The 27238-nt window shown below is 34.4% G+C and overlaps 15 non-coding genes across 15 annotated transcripts; 9 read left to right on the top strand and 6 right to left on the bottom strand.

Annotated features, from left to right (window-relative positions):
• Nucleotides 1–179: 179 nt before the first annotated feature.
• On the top strand, nt 180–251 carry Trnap-agg. Its single transcript has one exon. It is a non-coding gene; the product is annotated as a tRNA-Pro (tRNA).
• A 378-nt stretch (nt 252–629) lies between these two features.
• Nucleotides 630–701, top strand: Trnap-ugg. The gene has a single exon. It is a non-coding gene; the product is annotated as a tRNA-Pro (tRNA).
• A 295-nt stretch (nt 702–996) lies between these two features.
• Trnar-ucg lies at nt 997–1069 on the top strand. Its single transcript has one exon. It is a non-coding gene; the product is annotated as a tRNA-Arg (tRNA).
• A 2645-nt stretch (nt 1070–3714) lies between these two features.
• On the top strand, nt 3715–3788 carry Trnai-aau. Its single transcript has one exon. It is a non-coding gene; the product is annotated as a tRNA-Ile (tRNA).
• A 395-nt stretch (nt 3789–4183) lies between these two features.
• Trnah-gug lies at nt 4184–4255 on the top strand. The gene has a single exon. It is a non-coding gene; the product is annotated as a tRNA-His (tRNA).
• Nucleotides 4256–4379: 124 nt separating this feature from the next.
• On the bottom strand, nt 4380–4451 carry Trnap-cgg. Its single transcript has one exon. It is a non-coding gene; the product is annotated as a tRNA-Pro (tRNA).
• A 172-nt stretch (nt 4452–4623) lies between these two features.
• Trnap-agg lies at nt 4624–4695 on the bottom strand. Its single transcript has one exon. It is a non-coding gene; the product is annotated as a tRNA-Pro (tRNA).
• A 6964-nt stretch (nt 4696–11659) lies between these two features.
• Trnak-cuu lies at nt 11660–11732 on the top strand. The gene has a single exon. It is a non-coding gene; the product is annotated as a tRNA-Lys (tRNA).
• A 161-nt stretch (nt 11733–11893) lies between these two features.
• Trnak-cuu lies at nt 11894–11966 on the top strand. Its single transcript has one exon. It is a non-coding gene; the product is annotated as a tRNA-Lys (tRNA).
• A 1800-nt stretch (nt 11967–13766) lies between these two features.
• Trnai-aau lies at nt 13767–13840 on the top strand. The gene has a single exon. It is a non-coding gene; the product is annotated as a tRNA-Ile (tRNA).
• Nucleotides 13841–15912: 2072 nt separating this feature from the next.
• On the bottom strand, nt 15913–15986 carry Trnai-aau. The gene has a single exon. It is a non-coding gene; the product is annotated as a tRNA-Ile (tRNA).
• Nucleotides 15987–17303: 1317 nt separating this feature from the next.
• Nucleotides 17304–17377, bottom strand: Trnai-aau. The gene has a single exon. It is a non-coding gene; the product is annotated as a tRNA-Ile (tRNA).
• Nucleotides 17378–17848: 471 nt separating this feature from the next.
• On the bottom strand, nt 17849–17922 carry Trnai-aau. The gene has a single exon. It is a non-coding gene; the product is annotated as a tRNA-Ile (tRNA).
• Nucleotides 17923–18663: 741 nt separating this feature from the next.
• Nucleotides 18664–18735, top strand: Trnag-ucc. The gene has a single exon. It is a non-coding gene; the product is annotated as a tRNA-Gly (tRNA).
• Nucleotides 18736–18900: 165 nt separating this feature from the next.
• Nucleotides 18901–18973, bottom strand: Trnaf-gaa. Its single transcript has one exon. It is a non-coding gene; the product is annotated as a tRNA-Phe (tRNA).
• Nucleotides 18974–27238: the final 8265 nt, after the last annotated feature.

Genomic DNA, 27238 nt, shown 5'->3' with positions numbered 1-27238 from the left:
TCAAATACTTCCTTAAATTTCCAATTTGAACTAAGGCGTTATCTAAAAGGAACTAGGGCAACTTAAGCATGTGTTGGCAGATGCTGATACCACTAAATTGTAATTGATACTGGAGGTAGAATATGCAGTTGGAAACCGTAAAATAAAATGTGAATAAGAAAGCTTGTATCAGGTGAACTGGCCTGTTGGTCTAGGGGTATGATTCTCGCTTAGGGTGCGAGAGGTCCCGGGTTCAAATCCCGGACAGGCCCAGTATGATGGTTTTAGCTGTCCATCGAGCAATTACTTTTTCATTACAATAACACTATTCAATAGGACTATTCAAATTGCGACTGCGCATTTCACTCATCTGTGTTTAGTCTGTGCGACTACATCATTACACGAATGAGCAAAGACTGTGAAACCTTCTATGGATCAAAGAAGACAAATATCAAAATCATCAGAATATGAATTATTTTGAAATGTTATTCTGAACCAGCCACTTAATAAAGGCTATATACATCAACTTTGAATAAACAATGAGTACCTATGCATTTACGTTCGTGTGGGTAGAACATGTATAACGATGTATTCAGCTTCCGCTGGTTTTAAGCTATAAGAAATCAACTCCAACTAACAATCAACAGCGCGGCCCGTTGGTCTAGGGGTATGATTCCTGCTTTGGGTGCAGGAGGTCCCGGGTTCAAATCCCGGACGGGCCCAGTTTTATCTTCCTGTTTCTCAATCTTTTAACTATTCAAAATGTTGAGTCTTTTGAAAACTTCATATAACGCTCACAACAATGGGACATTTATGGTTATCCGGGACAATAGATTCCACATTGAAATATTATTTTACTTTTTTTATGAATTTATAGAACAGGATCAACGAGAATAAGAAAACACAAGTTGGACCGATGTCTTGCAATATTTAATGCAAGACCTTCGAAATCCCCAACTTTGACATATAAACAGTATATAGTTTATATAACTCTACATATCTCCTACCTGACTCATAGACCGTGTGGCCTAATGGATAAGGCGTCGGACTTCGGATCCGAAGATTGCAGGTTCGAGTCCTGTCACGGTCGATTCTACTTTTACTTAATTTATCCCTGAAAATTACTAGCCTTTAAAGCAAATAACTTGAGCTGCGGAGATAACCTTTATTGTAAACAACAGCAGGATATTCCGCAGCGCAGGTTTCCTACACTATAAACCATATCTGAAGATTCCGCGTAGTTTTCCCTTTCGAACTTTTATGGAACGTACTTCTAAAATACAAAAAAGGCAAAACTATGAAAAAGTTTCCATAGCCTGTATGTTTAAACTGTAAACAATATCTTGAACGTTCCACAAGATACATTATTGCTTCATTCTGTTAAGATTCCATATATATGGATAAACACAAAACATAATTACATATACAATTACATATACAACACCCTCAAACACATGAGGGTGTTTGTTTCTACAAACACTTACACCATGTATATATACACATATGCAAATATATACACATATTGACATAAATATGCCGCATCGATATATATACATATATATTAACATATACAAATATATGCATGTAGGCCACACATACATATACACACACATATATATGCATATATATATATGTGTGTGTAAATGTATGCAAATATGTAGCATACATATATGGATATACATATATGTACATATACGTGTGTGTATATATAATATACATATATCTACTTATATGTGTATGTAAATACATATACAGTTATATGCATATGTATTCATATATATATATACTGGAATATATACATGGAAACATACATAACACACACATCTGCATGTGTGCAATGTTTTTTATATATGTATGCCGTGTGTGTGTGTGTGTGTGTGTGTGTGTGTGTGTGTGTGTGTGTGTGTGTGTGTGTGTGTGTGTGTGTGTGTTCGCATATAGTCAGCTAGTCGATATATATTGCTTAAAACAAAGCTGTATCCATGATCAATTTGACTGCCTTGATGCAATGAAACATAACCATTATGTATTAAAGGGCTTTCCTCAAGACATTTCGTGGGGGGGTGTAAGGGTGTTTCTACCCAAAAAGGGAAAATAAACATACTTTGGGTAAAATAAAATATATTTTTTTCTGAACATATTACACAGATAAATAGTTGCTAATTCCGTAAAACTAAAGGAATCATTAATTCCCTAAATGCCTACATGTAATATATGTGAACAGAACAATATTTTTTGGATACATCAGACGAATCTTAAAGCATTAAATTCCAAGAAAAATTTTAACGATATCTGGCTTAGTAGGTCCACAGAACATGAAATCATAAGATATTATCAACACATGTTCTACAGGTTCATACAAATGTGAAAAATTACATAAAATTCCCCAATGGTGTTTGATTGTCCAGGATTTCACCAGAGACGTTTCTTCACATTCGTTTCGGGAATTCGGGAAGCAAAACTGGAAACAGAGAAAGCAACTTTTGGACAGACTGGAAACTTGGGAGAGGCATACTTCATGCAGCGGAACGTTATATTCTCATTATATATGTGTGTGTAATACATATTTGATGTGTATATATCATACAATCAAATCTATTATATATGTAAATCGTTACATATATATATACATCATTATATATATATTATATATATATACATAATATGCAATCATATGTTATATATGTTTGTATATCTATATTCATTATTTATATACATAATTATTCACATAGGCTTTTATACCAAATACATGCACATACAAGTGCGCGCACCTGTGCGTGCGTGTGTGTATGTGTGTATGTGTGTGTGTGCATCATATATATATATGCACTGTTTTATTATAAATGTATACCAAACAGAAGCTATCATTTAAAGTCTCTGACCTTAATCAAAAGAAAGTTTGTTAATTTTGTTTTCCTGGAAAAATATGCACCATATAGATACAATTTCGTTTCAACTTCCATCCGGTTATATATTTACCCACTGCTGCCGAGATGATGGTAAGTACTGTACGTACAAGACATGCCCATTGTGAGTTTAGTTTATTTGTGTTTACACATGTCTTCACAGTTGCTTAGTAACCAAATAATCAATTATTAATACAACCTCTCTCGCTTGTTTACCACTTTCCTTGATTTTCTTATACTGCTATTTATATTCATATTTTTGTACCAATACTAATCTAAAGCATAAACATACTACCAAAATCTCAAGGACAGGGGAGGTCACCAAGGCCTACAAGTTGGTACCTTGAGGCTGTGCAGTTGTGGACCCATCTGTGTAGCATTTCATAAAACAAAACTGCAGTGCACATTGCAAATTCCCGGCGAAATTGAATTACTTTTCCCCTGTACTTTTTCTAGTGTTTTACATTCATTGCACAAACATGCAATAAGATTCTTTTATATTTCGTTATGCATTATTTCCTCTTTAAAACAGTTTCCCTTTTGACTGAGAACTACTCAGTGAGATATGTCCAAGACTTACCAACGTTCATAGGCATACAAGTATACCAGGAGATTATACTACTTCGTCCTCCCAAACCTCGTTAGGTACCTAAAACCTTACTACAAGCATCTCAGAAATTTTGCTTAATAGTCTGTTAACATAAATTATTCCTGAGGTGGGGTAAATGCAGGGATATGAGTTTTATGAGGACTTTAAAGAGAGGGTGAAGAGGGCAAACTGGCCACAAGCTAATGGTACTACTGGCGACTATACTCCATGCGGTAACATGGCCTGTTAGCTCAGTTGGTTAGAGCGCCGTGCTAATAACGCGGATGTCGAGGGTTCGATCCCCTTACGGGCCAAAAGGTGTCTTTTTACAATTACCGCCTTCAAATGGTGTCGTCCAGAATTGTACTGAAACTCTTATAGCTTTACATTCCCTCTACTAATGCAACTGACATCTGGGTGAAGACCAGTGTATTTCCCTTTTATGCCTCTTTACAGGATAGTGATGATAGACATGGCTATTGTTATTACAATTAGATTTGAGTTACAGAACGGAAGTTATGATGTAAGTGGAAAGAAAATAGTCTGATCAAGACAAAATGTAATGCCCGGAGGCTGCAAACACTTGTATGGAATGTAATGACATCTCTCAAAGGTATACTAATTATTTCAGACACAAGATCTACAGTTGATAATTTAAACCTACTGTTACCAATCATTATCATATTCACTTTTAACCGTGTTCGCAACGGCCGTGATCGTATAGTGGTTAGTACATTGCGTTGTGGCCGCAATAACCCAGGTTCGAATCCTGGTCACGGCACATACATTTTCCAATTAAAGTAGAAATTTAGTCGTAATTCATTGCATTCTACGCGTTTCGAATAATAAATAAAAACATTTCCAAACTCTCCTTCCATGTAAACTAAACTAAACATGAGAAAACCGGGCCTGTCCGGGAATTGAACCCGGGACCTCTCGCACCCGAAGCGAGAATCATACCCCTAGACCAACAGGCCTCTATTATGAAACTGAAAGCTTCATTTATTATAATACGTGTCACAACTATTGGTGTTACTTGTCAACCAAACTTGCACTTACATGCACTGTGACGGTAAAAGATTGCGTTACATAAGATTCCTTATTTAAAAAGACATCATAATCAGGGAAGTGAAGAGGGAAAATTGTATTGGGCCTGTCCGGGATTTGAACCCGGGACCTCTCGCACCCTAAGCGAGAATCATACCCCTAGACCAACAGGCCTCGCAATGACGCTCAATCTTTCGTATGAAAGATTTCAGTCCGTTCCATAAGACACTCGAACACAGACCAAATATGTATGTGAGCTGAGCAAAGTATATATAATTTATAGAATTTGTAATACATGTTTTATATTATATATGGAGAGAGAATACATAATATATAAATACATGTTTTTAAATTATATAAAGAGAGAGAATACGTAATATATATCTAACATATATAATTTTACAAGTATAGATATATATTATATGTATACTATATATATATTACATAAATATTATGTATAGGAGTGTATTCTGTAGTGTGTGTGTGTGTGTGTGTGTGTGTGTGTGTGTGTGTGTGTGTGTGTGTGTGTGTGTGTGTGTGTGTGTGTGTGTGTGTGTGTGCATAGACACACCATTGTGTGAATAGATAAATGAATATAGACACAGGTATGGCCAAAAAGATAGATATGTCTTTATATATATACATGCATATACTTATATACATATATACACCGTTGTATATCCATACATATATGTGCAAATACAGATGTATACACCTCTGCGTGTATACATAGCATATGTGTGTGTGAGTGTGCGCGCGTGAACAGGCCCACACACCACTGTGTGTACAGATACATGCATACAGACATATCTATGGATAAAAAGCTAGATATATGTCTTTATATATATTCATAAACATGAATTGATATATATATACTGTTTACATATATACACAGCTGTATATTCTTACATACAAAGATAAACCCACCTCTGTCAGTATACATAACAAGAGTGTGTGCATCGATATTTATATACATGTAGACACATACACATGTACATATGCACACATATATGAGTAAGTATAAATGTATATAAATATATACACACATATGCGCATATATATACATACAAACATACATATATATCTGTACGCGGACATACATACTCTCTATATAGATTTAATTATATATATGAAAGGAGAAAACACTCTACCGTGTTGATAATCTGGTAGAAAAAACACCATGTAAAATCTAGTTTTACATTGTGGGTTTTTCTACCATTATATATATACATAAACACTGTACCGTGTTGATACTATGGTGGAAAAACCCACAATGTAAAACTAGATTTATTGAAAGTGTGGCTACAGTTTCGGAATCCACCTGGATTCGATCCTCAGATCTGAAGAGGAAAGGGAGAGGAGGTATAAAAGAGAGAGAGGAAAGGCAACGCGACAACACGGGGCAGGTGAGGACAGATGAACAGAAGCGAAGGGAGGTCAGATCATGTCGGAGGGTCGGGCGGATTATGTGCAGGGTGGCCGGCATACGGGAGAAGGCGGAGGATGTGGGAAGCGAGGAAACTGTCAGCAGGAGAAAAGCCGCTGTTTTGGTTGAAATTAGGTTCAGGTTGTAAGCTTATATAAAGCAAGGTGTCTACAGGTCAATGATAATATTTGAAACAGAAAGAACTGCCAACAGTTAGTTACATGTACATATCCATATGGGTCTTCAAACTAAAGAAGCATAAACTCTTTTCACATGTAATTGATATTTGAATTGCGTTGCTAATTAAAGAAAACAGGAAAAAACGACATGTACACATTGGTAACAATTAATGGGAAAACATTCTACCGTATTATTACAATAGTAGAAAAAACCACAATGCAAAACTAGATCTATTGAAAGACAAAAATTCAGATCTGAAGATGGAATCCAGGTGGATTCCGAAACTGTTGTCTCACTCTTAATAAATCTAGTTTTACATTGTAGATTTTTCTACCACTGGTAAATATATAAATGGAACGCAATTAGTAACGAAGGACCATACTAGAAAATATCCAACTTGTATAATTATCAAACCATTTAAGGAGCAGTTGATGTCTGGAATTTGAGGGGAGGAAGAATGTAACTTTGGTCTAATCACAGTCTATGATTTTTGTTGGCAGAGTTGTTATATCAGTAATTGGCAAGGATAAATTTTGTGATACAGAGTTAGTATGAATGTTCATTGAGTGGCGTGTGCTTTGGCTGAGAGAAAGCAATTCCTATATAAGATGAGGGTGAGTGTACAGAGGGCAACAATTAATCAGACGCTAATGAGTACAGTTACTTTCCATAATGGCAAGGTGCTGGTTTGAATGACGATTCCATTGTTTTCATTGTTGTGGCAATGAGAATTCGCGAGTCGAAATGGTGAGGGCGGCTTCGCAGGGAATGGGATCATTATTGTCAACGGCTTCGTTAGGAGGGTAGTGATGATGTGAACGAGACGGGTGCCGAGGACGTGATGTTGAACTTCGATGCTGTGTGGCTTCATCTTCCTGCCATCTGTCCTCTGTCTGACAAGACGACCCCTTTGATGCGACGGCTCCCCTTGAGACAGTTGCTTGCATTCCAAAGTGTCGTAAGTGAAAACACTGCAGATACATGCATCCACTGAAAAATGTACCATGGCCCCGTCAAGTGGCTGTCGTTTTTTCAGATTCAGTTAGTACTAGTTATGGATAGTGCAACGGCAATAGTAGTTATAGTACAAGAACACTTTATGGAAAGATTCCAATTTATTGATGTGTGAGAGATAATCTTATGCAGGTACTGTAGGTGAGGTAAAATAAAAATATGTATCTTATTGACTTCCCTGGAACTACACGTTTCTCAATTGTGATATACATAGTGTATTGTACATAAAACAAGTTAAAAAAAGACTAAACAGATATTAGAAATTAAATCATTTTTCCAAGTCTTTACCAAATTAAACGGTTTTCCTTAACTCAAGGAAGTAACTTACGTATGGAGGGTGTAATAAAGTAAGCCTTCACCCTTGTACACTAAACAAAGTCAACCTCGACATATCCTCGGGCGGGGTCAACTCATTAGGGTTAGGGCAAGGATAAGGGGGGAAATAGATGCAAGAGAAAGGAGGCGGGTTAAACCCAGGGTAAAGATTTGGGTAATAGTTGTGTGTTTTGTGAAAGGAGGAAAGGGTAGTGGTGACAATGTGTTGGTCTCCCCGAATATGGGTTTCGCGTCTGCCAGGAACATCATTCTCGATGTGTAAATGCTAAATACAACTCGAATAACTAGTTCAAGATTGTCCGTGAAAAAAATAAATATTAGTGATATCTTCGAACATGTACAAAATATAATTGGCTATAGTAATTACTATTAGTAATTAATGTTTATAAATACAATTTCATATATCCATATATATTATATTTCACACACATACATACACACATATATATAAGCAAGTATAAATGCATATATGGATTTATATCTGTAAATATTTGTATGTACTGTACATGTAGGTGTATTTATGTATAGTAAAACTATATAACAGCGTACTGCAGCGTCTATAGAAATAAGAAATCAATACTTGGTGATGCCTAACAAAACAGTGTTCGCTCTTATTATTCCTGAACTCGTGGCGTTTTTCTGAGGAGCCGGATCCACATTCGAACAGTCGAGTGAAAAAATACACGTTTGCTTGTTTCAACTCAAGCAACTGGGTGGTTCCAAAGAGGGTGAATATAGTCCAAGAACTGACTCCCATTACATGCGCTGTATATCTGATATCTTGATTTTTTTATCATTCTAAAGAAATGGGAAGGTAATTTCGCGCTCTATTTTTGTCACAAAATCAAAGTTTTCCTATATTATCTTGACTTATTTTTGTATTAATAAGATTGTTTTCTTTTCGTCAGAACCATATATTGATTCAATACACATTAGGCAAAACAGGCTACAGTGAATACATGGATTGTGCGTATGTGCTGAAGAACTAAAACGGTTTAGCATTTTATTTAGAATCATTGGCTTTATATTTCCTACATATTTTGAAACCCTTATCTTGCGATATATAGCATGTAGTTGACAGAACAAAATATATATTAATATATATACATATAGATATAGACAAGTATATATATATATATATATTTTTTTTTTTTTTTTTTTTTTTTTTTTATTGCGGGGACTTCAGTGAATTGACTAATTGGTAGGATGCTTATTAAGATATTTTTACTATCGATTTATTTGTAAAAAGAAAAAACGGTTAAGACCAATACTAGGGGCAGCTATACTTATAATAAGAACAATGTATCGTTATTCCTCCGTAACACTTTTCATTCCCTTAAAGCATGATCTGTTAGCAATTGGGAGGTTCTTTCATTAGTCATTTCCCAAATATTGAGAATATTCGCCCAAACATTTTTCATCGGGTTTGAGTCACATGCCTTGCTTGGCCGCAGAAGGACGTCCATGTGGTTTTGGTCACCGAACTACTAACTACCCTTGACGTAGGTACCGGGCATTTATCTTACAGCAGCGAACTGATGGGAGGAATATTTCTTTTAATAATTCAAAATGTTTGTCTAAATTGAATATCCGGCGAGTTCACCGACACCAAGCATGAAAATAGATATTCTGTCAGTCACATCTGAAAAGTAAATAATAATAGATAATCATAACATCAAATATGACGTATAGGGCACTACCATGTATTAATATAAAACTTTATCAAAATTTGAACTGAATCTAATTAATTTGAACAAACTGAAAAAAGTTAATATTTACGCCTGTTATCTCTAATCTAGTAAAGGACTTCCAGTGCGCTCTCCACATACTGCTGGGCGATGTTGGCGATGCCGTTTTTCCAACCTTTCTTTTAAAACGTTCTGTGGTGAATCCCATTTTCTTCACCGTGCTACTTGTTAGTGGGAGCTGAGGTTGCATTAGTGAAGGGACATCCGGAACGAGGGCGGTCGTTTAAGGTGGCCCTCCTCCCACATTATTCACATGTATACCATCGAGCGAGATACCCGGCTCTCTGGTTATTTCACTGGGAGAGAAATTACTTTCCCTCGTCCCAAATGATGCGGCCTCTATTTGCAATTTTAGATTGCCTTGCGTCCACCTTGGAAAAAAAAGGTGTCAGCTTGGCAGCCTCGTTTTCACCTTGGATTTCCCATATGTCATTGTGACGCCATGTACCATCGGACATATCTTTCTTGTGTAGCATATTTTGGGATTAGCCGCGAAATGACTTTTCCAGGAATTTATAAAGATTCATTATCATTAACAAATATACGATTTCGCTTTTATATTTTCTAGATGGTCCCTCTCCCTTCAAACTACTCAAATTCAGTGGACAAACAAGCGTTTAGATCATTTTCCCACACCGGGAGACAGATAAAAGTAGAGAGCAAGATTAAATTACCATTTTCACCCTTTATGGTACCGCTCAGCAAGTAGTTGTTCGAGCTGAAACAAGCAAACATGTATTTCCTCGCTCACCTGATTTAATGAGACGCCACAGAGAAACGACAAGGACTTCTGTAATAAAAATAGCGAAAACTATAATCAGAATAATCGAAAGAATTTTTGTTTTACATAATGTTGCGTTACCAATCACAAAATGCCGATTTCGTTATTTCTATAGAAATTGCACGCGCGCGCCACACACAGTATTTACATATTGTATATTGTACTCTTTCACCTGATGTTCTGTATTTTTTTTTTTTTTTTTTTTTTTAATTAGTGCTTAAGTGTTTGGTTCTGGCGAAAAAGAAACTCACTTCATTAGTTCGATTAAAGTCAACGATAATTAATACTACATGTTTTGTTATCCCTTGTGTAAAGAGAACGAAAGGTGGCTTACGTAGCTTCCAAAAATAGATACTAATATACTTGTTTGCCACTTATATCCTACCAATCACACTCTTTTCTTACATCCTAGGGTTTCGCCTCATTCATGAAAATACTATTTATGCTATTTTGACATCGAAGTAGCTGTCATATGTACAACAGTGGGGCCCGACAAGTTTACTGAAATATTTATATAGATGTGTATATATACTCATAAATATGTATACATATATGCACACACACATATATATATAGGGAGAGAATATTATGAGGGTACTTCACATAGGTGCGACAGCTGAATCTATATAACTATACATATTTAGTTATGTATAAGTATATAATATACATACCTACAAATACAGTATACATAAACATATACATGATATATTTATACATGTACATACATATACATGCATGCGAGTATACATACATGTACATATATACACATATACATAAATATATACATATGAAAACATATATATGAATATATGAATATATACTTATAAGCAATTTTTATGTATATGACTAAGAGAAAAAAGATGGTAATATGAGTACATCATTTTACGCTCAGGTATATCAAAGCGGCCTGCATAATTTCAACAGTGTTAGTTTATTGATGAAAAAAAAGGTAACCTCCATAAGAGCATTAATTATATGTTTTCAATAGTAATTTTGCAGAACTGGAAACCATCCAAGTTGAATGGCTGACATCATATAAAATAGCAATTTTTCAAATGACAATGGATAGGTAGTGTAAAGAACAGGTACTATAAAGTGACTGAGAGTGAGCAATTTATTTATAGCTACAATAGGTCTGCACATATACATATAAAAACAGATGTATATTTATAAATTTAAATTTACGTGTATGTATATATATATATATTAATATACTTTTAAACGTGTGTGTGTGTGTGTGTGTGTGTGTGTGTGTGTGTGTGTGCACTATCTACATGTGTGCATGTAAGTATATAGTATATATATGTATATACACCACATATTTTCCTACAGCTTAGAACTAATTAACATATGATTTTTTTGAGATGTAAACCTCTGTTTTCTGGTTGTCATTTTTGTCAAGCCTCTGCATTTTTTTCTTTTTTTTCACTAACTTTTCCCTTCAAAGGTAAATACCCTGGAACCGGCAGTGGTGAGTTTCGAAAACCTCCTCGAAAAGTACTCTACAAATCCATGATTATAATTAACTTAACAAAATTTAGGCCTATGTATACAAATGATGCTTTGTACTAATACCTAATTATTTACTTTTGATTTAAGTGACTTATTCCTAATTATTTCTTTTTGATTTCAGTGACCCAAAGGGGTATGAAAGCCCGGCTAGCTCAGTCGGTAGAGCACGAGACTCTTAATCTCGGGGTCGTGGGTTCGAGCCCCACGTTGGGCGAATAGTTTTCTCGTACATATATGGGCGGTGCTTTTGTTTTACAGACAAAAGTGATGCACCGATACACATACAGCCGACAGATATTGTGCATCCATTCTTTTCATTCAAATCTGCAACAATTACTACAGCATTAATTTCGCGGTATATTCTCCACTTGCAACGCCCGGCTAGCTCAGTCGGTAGAGCACGAGACTCTTAATCTCGGGGTCGTGGGTTCGAGCCCCACGTTGGGCGCTTCTTTTAATCCATACAACATATTTATACTTTATTGGCCATAATATACATACCTACAAATACAGTATACATAAACATATACATAAACATAAACATATACATATACTGATCACAATTCTTATACTCAGTATCTGATAACTATATTGAAACTATTAACACATGCAACAGCTACCATGGACATGGTTCCACTATAAGTATATCCCTTTATACATACATATGTATATATAAAGCATATTTACATACAAGACACAGTAACGCATACAACACCCAAAACACACACACATAAAAAAACTATGGTTAAGATATGATTTTTTCATTAGTCAATAGTTATTCACCAAACGAAACTAAAAAAATACTGTGTTTATATATATGCATAATACATACTGCATACTACGTACTACATACATATATTACATACATATACAAACATATGCACTATATAAAATATGCATGTCTATAAAAGCAGATATGATTATATTTGTATATATACATACATGCATTAATATGTACATATACATTCAGAATGAATATACATGTCTACATAAATGTACATGCCTATATGTGTATATATACATATGCGTGTGCATATAATATGCAAATGAATAACATACACATTTATGTGTATACATATACATGTGGACACGTGTATTTATACGTATATAAGTTTACAAACATAAACAGAAATATATGTAAAAATATAATATACATATATATTTATATACACGTGTAAACATAAAATAAATATATGCATTTGTATACACATAAACATGTTTACATCAACAAATATATATATATGCATGTGTACATATACATAAACATTTGCATATGTATACATATATAAATGCATGTGTACATAAGAATATATGCATGCATACATGTGTGTATATATACGCATATAAAAATATGTATCTATGTATATATATACTTGTATACATATATACTTGCATGTGTATTATTTATATCTATATGTGGTTTTACATTTGAATATTTGTATTTGTATATATGTAAATATATTGTATGTGTATGTATATATATATATATATTGTATGTATATATACCTATAAACTTGTGTATGTAACTAAAAGTATATGTATACTAATAATACCTTTGGCGTAGTTGGCTAGAGCAGCGTGCTCATAACATACACACACAAATACATGTATACATATCCATATGTATGCATAAACATAACCATATGCAGAAGTTACATATACATAGACATGTATATGCATATATTTATATACATATACATATGCATGTGCACATATACGTAAACATATGTATTCATATACATTTATGCATATATGCATATGCATATGTATACATATACATGAATATGAATATGTACAGATATATTTATATATAAATGCAAAAGTATACATATATATATCATTAGGTATATTTACACATGTTTACATGTATTATGCACATATATACTTTTATACATGTTTATATAGGTACATATACACATAAGTATATATACGTATGTACATATATAAGGATATATATTGTATATAAACATGGATCTATGAATATATGCTTACATTTGTATATATACGCATATAAAAATCTGCCACTGCATATAACATATATATATATAATTGCATACATATATACATGGAAGTACATTTTATTTGTGTATATATTTGTATATGTATTTATGTATATATAATGTATGTATAGTGTGTATATTTATGTACATATATATTGAACGTATATATATACACATATACTTACGTATGTATGTATAAATAAATATATGTATAAACATATATATATGTATAATTAAATGGTACTAACGGCCTGTTAGCTCAGTTGGTTAGAGCGCCGTGCTAATAACGCGGATGTCGAGGGTTCGATCCCCTTACGGGCCAGCGTGGGATCTTTTATAACTTGAACTCCGGTTTTATTAATATCAATCCTTTCTAGTAACTGGTCATGTTAACCCACTTATCACTTCAAATGAGAATAAACAGAATTTTTATCATCTCTCTTTTGGCCTTATAGCATATAGAAGACAATAGATAATAGTCACATAAATTTCCTTAGCTACAATAGACATTTACTCCACAGTACAACTCAGTAAAGTAATTATATATGCTTTTAAGTAACAAGATGGTAACTTACATTTCGACTTTCTATTAGACATGTATTGGATAAAGGCCTCAAAGCAATTTCCCAAAACATTCTTTTGGATTTGCGATATCTGTATGTGTATGAATATGTATTTATCACTTCTATGTAATATATAATATATAGGAAATATATACATATATATATATAGATAGATATATATAGATGTGTATATATGTATGGGCGTCTTCTGTACATACCATAAAAGTTAATCCAGTAATAATGTTTAAGCTAGATCTCTAGAGCGCATATGCAATGGCAGCACTCAGGATCAACTTTAATTCACCTTTGGTCCAGGTTTTACTTCTGAGCTAAAATCTTAATCCTGAACATGCGCAGAACGAGCTAGTTAATTTCACCAATTATGTATTGATATATCAACTCCATAGTAAAGATGGAGTCGAGTTGCCATTAACACTTAAAATAATCAACAACTAAACAAATTCTGACATCTTCATGTCAAAGATGTATGTGAAAATTTATCAAGATATATTCTTATAAGTTGTGGGATATACAAACTGCAGATATAACTCTCAACATTGAAAAGAAAAACTAAAAGAAAATCCCAGAGAATTTCAGAGTTTATAGATAAAGAAAGGGCAATGTTATTTCCAGGTTGCATATGAATCAAATAAAAAAAAGAAAGCCTTTAATAACATCATAACGAGGTTTCAAATTAAAAGTAAAAGCCTGATTCTTAATACTAAAGTGACTTCAAACTCGCGTGGACGTTTATTATCATGATCGTCGATAGCAACACTCTCTGGAATATAAATTGATATTACGAGTATCTTATTTTTTATTTGACATCTTCATGTCGGTTGTCTATAATATTTATAGGCTATTTGAAGCCATTTATATAATCTTACTAGTACTGACACAGATAAATATCGGCATGATATAATACTAGCCTATATTTGTATACATTTTTTTTTGTTTGTAGCAAACGTTTCCTTATCGACATTACCGTATAATATGAAACTTGTAGAGGGTGAATGCTGATAATCATTACACAGATACCCGCTTTTTCATGTAAAACAGATTTACTGTTAATCGCTTTGACGCGTGCGATAGGAATGTCTCTTGCATCTTCTGTGCAAGTACTGTGGATTTGGATAACATTAATCAGGAATTAACTTTTATAACGCGTACAGAAGACACCTTATTATATTCACATACATATGAAAATATACCATGTACACACATCAACATATTTATCTGCGTATATACATATGTGAGTATCCGCATTTTTTTTCTTAAGATATGAGGTACTGTCTCCGCAGATGATATATGGAACGCTTCTTCCGAAACTTATCTTAAAAAATGTGCAAAAAGCTTGAGACAGTGGGGTACTTGTCAGTACATGTTCAAGTGTGTTATGTAAACAGTCGTATAAAACACCTATTCCAATTTATGAAATGGACGGCATATTTTAAAAGCACTCAAAGAGGCCTTTACATAAATGAAGCGAAAATATAATACTCCATCCCAAAAATTGGCGATCTGTTCCATAGATTTTAAAGCGTGTCATGTACAGCCGAAAAAAAAAATTGAGTACAGACGCTTAACGCTCAAAGACAATTATGCAATATGTTTTCAATACATTGTCTTTGCTTATTTACAAATGCATAATCCAAATATTGATATGAAATGTTACTCATTAATGATTCTAATCCATAATAACAATAGTATGACCACTTGGGTGGCTGAGCTAGGTTAAGTAATTACATGTAGATTTTTTTTTTTTTTTCCTTGTTAAAAAAACATTTATGCAATAATCATAAGTATACATATGTATACAAAAAATTGCCTCTGGCCCGTAAGGGGATCGAACCCTCGACATCCGCGTTATTAGCACGGCGCTCTAACCAACTGAGCTAACAGGCCTTACAGTGCCTTGCATTTTCCAAAATGTTTCAATGCATCTCATAACGTATTTCCCAAAATGTTTCACTGTATTTCACACCAAATAACACAACTACATATAAAATATTGGCAAACATTATAAATTCAGTGTGCATTCTGTCAATATGAGACTTGTAAATACAAATGTTGATTATATTATTTATAACATCGAAAGTGATGCTAAGATATGTGAATTGTATGCATTTCACTAAAGAGCTATCGGATTACATTCCAGATTCCCAGCCAATATTCAATGCCAGTATGACAGTAGTTGATAAAGGTAAATCAATTACAATATCAGTTACAATGTCCAGCCTTCACTGATTTTACTGCTGTCCAAGAAAACACTAAAATGTATGTTGTACTCAAAGGAAAATAAGTGAAAAAAAAATATGTACAGCTCTGAGTGTGATTTCAAGTATCTCCCGTTTAGGGGCTGCCACAACGGATCAGTATTCTTCAATTTATTCTGTCCTCACCAAATTCTTAAGTCACTACCATCATCCATGAACCTCTTATGTCCTCTTTTTCCTATGCCTGGTAACTCCATCCTCATCAATTTACCGATGTACTGCACGTCACTCAGTCTTGTCCATCTTACTTTTCCTCTTCTTGAACTCAGAATTCTCTAGCTCTGCTTCCTGTTTTTTTCGGCAGTGATATTATACAAGTCTATATAAAATTGCCGGCATCGCCCTTCCACTCTAGCCGATATCCTTCAGTCACAGATCACTCCTGACACTTTTTTCAATACTTTCCTGCCTGCAGCCTCTTCTTCGCCCTTTTGCTGTAAATCCCATTACTCTCGACAGTTGAGCCTCCAATGCATTCCTTCATATATGTAAGTTTTCCTCTATCTGTTGTCCCTTCTCGTCGCAGATGATGATTCACGAACATCATCGTCCAAAGTGAGGATGTCACTCCCGACGCACATCTCACCACGGTCTCACTTCCCTCATACATACCTTGTACTGCTCTTAAGTACTTCTCTGCCCCTATAGACTTAGCTCTTTTCTAAGCACTTTGTCATAAGCTTTTTCACAATTTACAAACAATGCAGTTATTTCTGTCCCTCTATACATTTCTCCATTAGCATTCTCAGAGCATACAACGCATCAATAGTATTTTTACGTGGCAAGAAGCTAAACTGCTTGTCACTGATTACTACTTCTTTCCCAAAGTTTCATGTTTTCTATAACCACATTATTCATAGTCAATAGATAACGTGTACTGGAGCAGTGGTAGACGTAAGTATACGCACTATCATTACTACTACCTAGTCACCAAAAGATTTCCGCTTGGCCCGTAAGGGGATCGAACCCTCGACATCCGCGTTATTAGCACGGCGCTCTAACCAACTGAGCTAACAGGCCCACATCTCCATTGACGGCCGTCAAGACAATGTAAGCATAGTTATCAATGTGCACCAACGTATTTTTTTTTTTTTTTTTTCTAGAGCTCTATGAAATACGATTACAATTCATGTTCTAACAAACTCGTTTTCACATAATGTGGCAATTTAAAGAGGTGTGCTTTTAAGTGATTTATCCTACAGTAAGTCATAAATGCTGTTACCGATAAATACACAACTGGCACAACCATGAACCCTTCGTCACTTCTATTCATTATTGCTTGAATTCGTGTATGGCTACTTTAAATATACTGATATTAACATCACTTTTGATATTGATTTTATATATTGCCATCAATATCGTCGTGACATAACATTGCTCTGGCTACACATGGACTTATTTGGAGAGATAACTGCTTATTATTTATCGATTATTCATAATCACGCAGTAAATACGAAAAGCACTAGAGCTTCAAACAAAAAATATGACCTCTGGCCCGTAAGGGGATCGAACCCTCGACATCCGCGTTATTAGCACGGCGCTCTAACCAACTGAGCTAACAGGCCCTACAGCGAGAGAGGCATTCCCTTTTTTGAAAACATACGATGATCAATGTTCCTTATGAAAAAGTGTACACCATAGGTGATAGCTCTCACTTATGGAAAGAATTAATTATAAATTCCTTTTTATTTATTTACTGTTTAGACTTTGTTTATTTTCACCATCACCCTTAGCTTTCATGCTTTTTACTTGTACTTATTGTCACTCCATATTTTCACCATCACCCTTAGCTTTCATGCTTTTTACTTGTACTTATTGTCACTCCATATTTTCACCATCAGCCCTTAATCTTAATCCTATATGCTTGTATTTATTGTCATTCCGCCCAAATATTCCTATCATCAGCTTATACTCACTAACACATAATATTAACAGTGACTATACTTGCTATGACAGTGAGAACAATATATTTCCTTAGATTCTTCGACAATATACATGCAATTGTATTCACCAAAATTCTTGGGGATAAGGTTGCTATTTATGCATCTTGGCCTCAGCAATGCATCTATTGAATAATTTTAAAAGTCCAAAATACTTCTCGACCTGTAGGCTTCAAACATAACCACAGGAGGATTTACATAAAATAACACACAAACACGTCTACCTAAACAGTTCGGTGTTTTCACTATGACCATTAACTTAAGTTGCCTTTTACTTGTTTTTATGTTTTGCTTCAAGTAAACAGACAAGGTGGTTAACCATCAACGATGGGGATAACGCTTAAAACAGTTCCTACTACATACAAAGCGATGGTGGTATAGTGGTGAGCATAGCTGCCTTCCAAGCAGTTGACCCGGGTTCGATTCCCGGCCATCGCAATCTGTTTTCAAATTTGAGGTACATTGGAAAGACTAAGTTTCAGTAAAAATAATTCTTGGCAGTAATGACTAGAATCCATAAGGAAAAAAAACATACAATGCGTTTTTCGACTCATTATAACAGAACTTTAAGGTCCAAGATAAATCAGTGGTGGGATGAAAAACTGCCCAGACCCGGGATCGAACCGGGGACCTTTAGATCTTCAGTCTAACGCTCTCCCAACTGAGCTATCTAGGCACGAAATGCCTGCTTTTAATAGGAAAGGTTGAACCAAGCCATCACTCCTAGGAATGCAAAATACAGTATCTATAGAATCCAAGGTAAATGTTAAATAATTATGAGTACCTAATAATCTACCGAGTCTAGAATACATTACATAAGTGTTATATATGTTATATAATTATATGAATATTTATATATATTGATGTCTATACATCTATATATGCATAGATATATTTATACATGGTGATTAAACTCATATATTGAAGGTTAATTAACATTCACCATTACATATACATATATATGGTAATCAAACATGAATGTGTATATAAAAAACCTCGTGTGAAATTTGTTTAGAATGAAATTATTATAAATAAAATTAATATAAAAGGCATATACTCCAAAACACTGAATAACGTTTATTCCAAAACACAATGGGGGCAGATATTTGAAACAAAATAAGAGACACGCATTTACTGAAACAATACATTTCTTCTAAATAAAATTAATGTGTACTAGTTAAAATGAGACTGAAAAATATTCCTAAGAAGTTAAGCCTTTCAAAGTCTTCATACATGAGTGTTGCCGTGTCTCGGTGGATTCCGTACCAAGTACCATTACTTTGTTGCTAAATGGGGTTCTCTCTTCAACAATTACTTCCCCTAGGTTTTGTGCTGATACTGAGTGAAATTTGTTTTAATCTTACATTTTAACGAATTACTATCATCATCATCATCATCATCATCATCATCATCATCATCATCATCATCATCATCATCATCATCATCATTAAGGAAAGCCATATAAAGAGCTACATTGTAAATTCGAAAATTATAACACGAAAGGTGCCAGTGCAGGTCAAAAAACAACTAACAAAGAGATAAGGAAAAGACAAATACATATTAGCTGATCTTTTAAACTTATCAAGAGTCGGAGAAGTTACAATCTCTGAAGGCAATCTACTCCAAAGCCTACAGCAGTAAAAAAAAAAAAAAAAAAAAAAAAAAAATCTAGAAAACTAAGCAGACGATCGACTTCAAATGTCAGTGAATTGAGGGTCACAGAACATCTAGCAACTTGATAAAAATAACAATAAATTGATAAAATATCATAAAAATCAGGTAAATCAGGTTGATCAAAATCAGGTAAACTCTTATAGAGGGGATGTGAATTATCGGTTATAATCTTGAATGAACAGATTAAATTTAATGGAATTAAAAGAACGATCAAGCAGTCGTATGTGTAACTGGAGCAGATAACCACACAGGAGAATACGCAAAATGAGGCAGAATAAAAGAAAAAAGACATCGAATCCACTTATCCCTTTGATTTAATTTACGGTTATCCCAATTGACATTTAATTATCATAGATATAACATGATCTTAATTAAATAGTCGCCAAAGATTAAATTTACACAAGAACTGTTGGACCCTCGAGATTTGCTATGTAGTGCATGCCTTATGGCACTCCACCATATTGTTATTTCCTCTGTGAAGTTGCAAATGTTATTTTCAATGGTACACTGATTTGTAGCATTCTATATTGCAGCCCTGGTTTCCACGTTAGGACCTTAGGAATATGTCTGCAAATTATGATGGACTGCTGTCACTTCTCTGGGAAATGGTGATGGTTTCGTAAATAGCAGCAGTAGCTTGTGTGGTTCTTCTTTTCCTGAAACCGTTTTGAAGGAAATTACATCTCTCAATGTAACTCGTCATGCGTCTGTCAATAATCAATATTTTTTCCAAGTATTTCTAATACAAATATTAGTCGGCAATGTTTAACTTTCATTGGGGTCTTTCCCTGTATTTAATATTAGGTCCATTTATAAATTTAAATATGCCTGGAAAATAAACCATCGAAGACGAGGTGCACAATTTTCTTACTATCGTGTTACTGATATTTTTAACACTATAGTAATTATGTTTTTATTTCTTTATATATATATATATATATATATAACACCATCGATATTCATAGCACTAGTAAAAAAATAATTTCCTCCCACCAATTCAAATCAGGAAGTGGCGGATTTAGGGGGGGAGGACTGGGGGCAGTCCCCCCCCCCCCCTCGCTGCTCTGTAACTGGTCTGGTGCCGCCTGTTGGAAGTGCGACGCCCCTTTCCTATGAAATGACATTTGATATTACTGACAGAGGAACCTCATGGGTTTCATCGTTCTCGGATCACCCAAAAAATGAAACATATAATCTGCAATTATCATTCTCACTGTCAAATCATTATAAAACATCTTTCTCTGTCTAGGTAGTGGGAGGGTATAAAAAGTAGCTTGGCTAAACCTTTCCATAAACAATTTACAAACCACTCTGAGCATAACCTACGGTGTAAACTAAACTGATTTCCTACAGCAACATAGTGAGAGTAAAATATCAATCAATTGCCGAAAGTTTATAAGCACCCCCCTTTATCAACTGCCCCCCCTTCAGAATAGTTCTGGATCCGCCCCTGAAATCAGGTGTCAAGGTCTACCAATTGACTCCTTTGTGGCTTAGCAATAGCAGAGCCATCTATGAGCAGAGACATTTCACAAAAAAAAAAAAATAATAATAATAAATGAATAAATACAAAAAAAAAAAAAAAGAGCACAGCATTTTCCCCATTGTTTTATTCATTTTCCCGGTGGCATTGGGTTAAAGACAATTATAATCTCTTCTGAAATCGGTCTGGTTAGAGCAGTCATACAATTCTAAATTTGGTTCCCTGTAAGAGATCAGTCTTTTAATGTGTACTAATATACCTGGACTTCACGTTGCTTATTAAATGCTTGCGTTATCTTACTTTGAAAAAAAAAAAAATTCTTCCGAAATCCTATGCATTTGCTTTCCATCGATTTACATTTCTCTAGAACTTTTGAGGGTTGTCCTCAAATTCCGTCGATTTTAAATATTAATGACAAATTTTAGTAGTCTTCCGTTATTCCTGGATTCCCCTTGTATTAGTTGAGTGATACTGGTATCTATCCCATATGTTCAACAGTATTACGATATTTCTGCATTCAATTTATTTTCAGGCAGCGACTTGCTAATGAATGGAGGGGACAATGTCCAGACCTTGCTTGGGGATGGCTTTGTTCATATCACTTTTGACAGTTGCGTCGATTTAGGTGTTCATGTGTTATCTACTGTACCTCCCATAAGATTTGTTTATGTGATCAATCACGTCTTGTAAGTCATCAATTTGCTCTCATTAGACGGAATATTTATTTGGAGATACCATAATGTGATGTCCCTAGGGTGAGGATTATTAGTAGGCGGTCTGATATGACATTTGTAGTGGCAATGTACAATAACAAAATATTTTCGAAAATCAAGGAAAAGGGTAAACATTTGCGACAAGTAGTACTCATAATCGGCTCATTGGTGACTTAGTACAAGTGGAGCGATCTGTGTAATAATTAATAATTAATAATTAATCTGTACATATTACGCCCATGGTTCTGGGTTAAGCAGGTAAATAGAACATTTAAGGATTCAATAAAAAGAAAGGTCCCTTGGGGGGTGACCCCTACCCACAAATAAAGATTAGACAGTCAATATCTCAGCTTCAAGAGGTGCTAGGTTCATTTTAGTGTCTATAAAAAGCAATGTAGCTCGTGTTGTTGTTTTCTGAATAGTTCCCAGCGAAGTTGGAGCAATGTTTGTGGGCCATTATGAGAATAAACTGCACACAGAGTTCCAGAGGGTGCATATCCTCAAGGAGCTTTTCTCCCTGTAACTGTTGATGAGAGAGGGCCATCTCCCAGCCGCTTGAAGGTACCAATGACTGGATTATCTGTATTTAATTCGCATATCCTCAAGGAGCTTTTCTCCCTGTAACTGTTGATGAGAGAGGGCCATCTCCCAGCCGCTTGAAGGTACCAATGACTGGATTATCTGAATTTAATTCAAAGTATTCTGTGATCCACCTCTCCTTTGTCACACCCACATATTTACCTCTGCAGTCAGCACCAGTGAAATTGTGTACACCAATGAGATTTTGACATTTCTGATCCAATGATCTTCACTCTCTCCCCAATATCAGCCTCTCTGAACTTGTTGTCCTTTCCTGTATGAAATTCCAATGTGTTTATCAACACATCAGTGTCTGGAGACTCAATAACAGTGTTTCTCAATTTACCATCCAAGGTGCAATGAAGAACATGAAGGGGGATTTGTGAGTTAGCTTTCTCATGGTCATGGGTTACGAAGTCCTCTTCCAGACTGTGTGGTGCATTGATTTGGATATTGGTGTCATAAGAGACAAAGAGCCTTAGTTGACCTTTGGTCTTGGAGCAGGACAACAGATCCCGTAGGGGACAGTTGTGATGGTCATCTCATTGGTCATTATAGATCTTATAGCTAGCTGGCACTTGAAGCTTTGTCTGATGTAGCTCCCTTTACCCTTCTCTCTTTTAGACTAAGAGGAAGATACCCTTACTTTATAGCCAACACCATTGCAACACAACCATTGCATCAATAATACAAGATGATGCTGTGAGATGCTAAACAGGACTTTGAGTGGTCAGTTGAAAAGGCTGCAAGGGTTCAGAGGGCTGGTCTTCAATAGCATGCATGACACTAGCCTTGTCTGCAGTCAAGATCGGTGTCCCGCCAGGAACAAACATGGAACGGGGCATCATTGACATCTCATATAATCCTAGTGTGTCTTCAAATTTAGGCAGGACCATTGGTCTTGATTGACTGATAATTAGTAATCTCCCAATAAGTTGTCGAATCTCACGTAGTTTCATAACCTTGTTCCAACTGTCACTCTGCTCTTAAGCCTGCAGTTGCTGAAGGTCTTAAAGTTTGGCCTGGTCATAGGACCCCAAACTGATGTTTTGGATATCGGTAGGCGTTCCTCTTTTGCCCCAGAGTTGGATAGTTGAGGATGTCATGCTTTGCAGTCTCTGGAAGAACAGCCGATGGGCATTTTTAAGGATAAAGGAAAAAGCGATGAAGTGTACATGTACATACACATAGCAAGACCACTCTAAACGGTGGCCTTTTATGACCCGAATGGGATTACTCTAAACAGGAGGTATGTACGCGTGTGTTTACATGTATGTTTCAGTCTCTATTCATGAGATTTGTTTTTATATATAACGCGTTGAGACTTGGGGATAAATGGATTTAAAGTTTCATTTTTGCCCTGACCACGAGTTTTACACCATATCTATAACCATAATTCTAAGCGATTATTGACTAACTATGCACACCTTTTCTTTCTATAAGATGGAACAGATTTAATAGAAAACGAGGGTGCAAGAATCGCATTTTTGTTTAGGTGGCGAATTCGCCTCTCCCATTATCAACGCCTCATATATGTATCTAGATTTATCTTCTCTTTAAATTTATGTATAGGCCCTACATAGTGATCGATGTAATATTAATTCCGTTTTATATGTAAATGAATAACAACCCGCTGCACTCTAAACCAATATCCTTTCTTAAGAATTTTGAAAGATTTGTGTATATATATACTGAGACTAATTTTTAGAAATAAATATAGCAAAATTGCTATAACGGCATTGCTGATTCCAGGTCACTTGAAGCGATCAATGATGTGACGAACAGGTCAAGATAAGGTGGTAGGGTAAGGACTCGTATCGCATCATGATCAAGATAAGGTGGTAGGGTAAGGATTCATACCGTATCATGATCAGAGCAAAGATTTATGCTTTCTTGCTCAATTATGACGGCATGGTACTCTTATACTATCGTGTTTAATATTAATCACTTTGTAGCCCTGGCTACTCGAATCAACCCAGCAACCATTTTTTTTTTTTTTTTTTTTTTTTTTTAATATCCAAGGCTGGGTTTATTTAAAGCTTTCACCTTAGACTAACCAGACAAAATGGTAGGGGGAAAAAACACAATGCACAAATTAGATTTGACAATGAAACTACAGTTTCGAAATTCACCTGGATTCCATCATCATTCAATCCTTTAACTAGTCTATACTAAGCTTCTTATACCTTCAGAACCTGTATCTACGGTGACCTAATCAAATATTAGAAAGCCAGAGTATTCGACCTTCCATGCTTGAAGGCGAGATAACTGATGATTGTACCTTATTGGTAAATAACACAGTGGGGCATAAAGTATCACTAATTTCTCAAGATTGGGCTACTTGCTAAGGGCTTACCAGCATCTTCAAAACACAAGTACTTTTCTAGCCAAGACCAAGAGTCGAACAAATGGTAACTAGCTGTTAAAAACAATTGACATTTGTTATTGGGAATTCTGTCCCCCCAAATGAAAAACTATAAATTAACCGGTCATCCCCCACACTGAATCATGCCTATCACCAAGATCGCTGTCTAATGCATATTGGCAATCTGCTGCGAGGCTTCAAAACACGGACACAGTATTAACTGGCGACTGGTAATAGATCAGGCAGGATAATAGATCAAGCAGGTTGACAAAAGATGTGTCACAGCAGGCCGAGGTAAACACAGAAATGCCGGATTCGTAAAACAAACACACATACACATATATGGCGGCGGAGTACTTGGTGAAAATAATGGAAAGTATCTTTCACCCACATAAATAATCTCACTGTTAACCACACACGTAGCACGTTCAAAAAGAGTTTCTATGCACCTTTTATTTTTGCATGTGTGAATACGTATATGCATATACATATTCACATCTACACAAATATATCCAAATTCAAACATAAATGCATAAAAATATATACATATTTGTGTACAAATGCGTATGAGCATGTCCGTACAAATACACATACACATACGTTTACATTCATAATATATTGCGGATCATGCAGTGATCCCACAACGGCAGACATTCAAATAATTTTGCATATTGTTCAGGCTGTAATGTTTAGAAACTTTTATATGAACGTTTTTGTGACTAGGACCTTGGCTGTACTTTTTTTTTTTTTTTTTCTTATTAATATATGGTAATGTTCAAACTATATTTATTGATGAGGCAACAGACCTGGAGATGGAATCCAGGTGCATTTCGAAACAGTTGTCTCATCAATATATCTAGTTGTGCTTTCATAGTATCAACACAGTAGAATTTTTTGTACTAATTCCGGTTTTATGTTGCCTGTATTATTGTTGTTATTGTTGTTATTGTTATTATCATTATCATCATTATCATTACCATTATTATCATTACATTATACATATACATATTATACATATACATATTATACATATATACATACATATATACATACATATATATACATATATTACATATACATACATTATACATATATACATACATATATATACAATATATACATATACACATATATATACATTACATATACGTATACAACATATACGTATACATTCATATACATATACATATTTACATATACATATATTATACATATACATATATTATACATATACATATATTATACATATACATATATTATACATATACATATACATTATATATACATATACACATAATTTATACATATATACATTATATACATATATACACACATTTATATATACATATACCATATATATACATATACTTACATATACATATATTATACATATACATATTACATATATACATATATTACATATATATACATTATACATATATACATATATTATACATATATATACACATATATATACATATGCATATATTATACATATATATACAATATACATATATATACATTATACATATATATACATTATACATATATACATATTACTATATGTAAAGTGTTATCCTAAAAGGTCAATATTTATATAACAAAACCTGATTGTACATCACCGCACACACCACTTGCATATTCTATTTCATTTTACTAGATTTGGATCACAAGAATTTTATACGATCTTTTGTTTACTGATAACAACACCTATTCATCCATCCATCAATATGATACTTTCCTTATAATATTTTGTGGATTTTAAAAGTTGAATAATTGAATGTTATGAAACAGTGGTATGGATTGATGGTAATTACATTTATCTGCAAACAATGTTTATAATAATTTTGTGGATTTTAAAAGTTGAATAATTGAATGTTATGAAACAGTGGTATGGATTGATGGTAATTACATTTATCTGCAAACAATGTTTATAATAATTTTGTGGATTTTAAAAGTTGAATAATTGAATGTTATGAAACAGTGGTATGGATTGATGGTAATTACATTTATCTGCAAACAATGTTTATAATAATTTTGTGGATTTTAAAAGTTGAATAATTGAATGTTATGAAACAGTGGTATGGATTGATGGTAATTACATTTATCTGCAAACAATGTTTATAA

The sequence above is a fragment of the Penaeus chinensis genome, chromosome 19, assembly GCF_019202785.1.
Source record: "Penaeus chinensis breed Huanghai No. 1 chromosome 19, ASM1920278v2, whole genome shotgun sequence".
NCBI classification, from domain to species: domain Eukaryota; kingdom Metazoa; phylum Arthropoda; class Malacostraca; order Decapoda; family Penaeidae; genus Penaeus; species Penaeus chinensis.
This window is presented reverse-complemented; position numbering and strand designations above follow the sequence as displayed.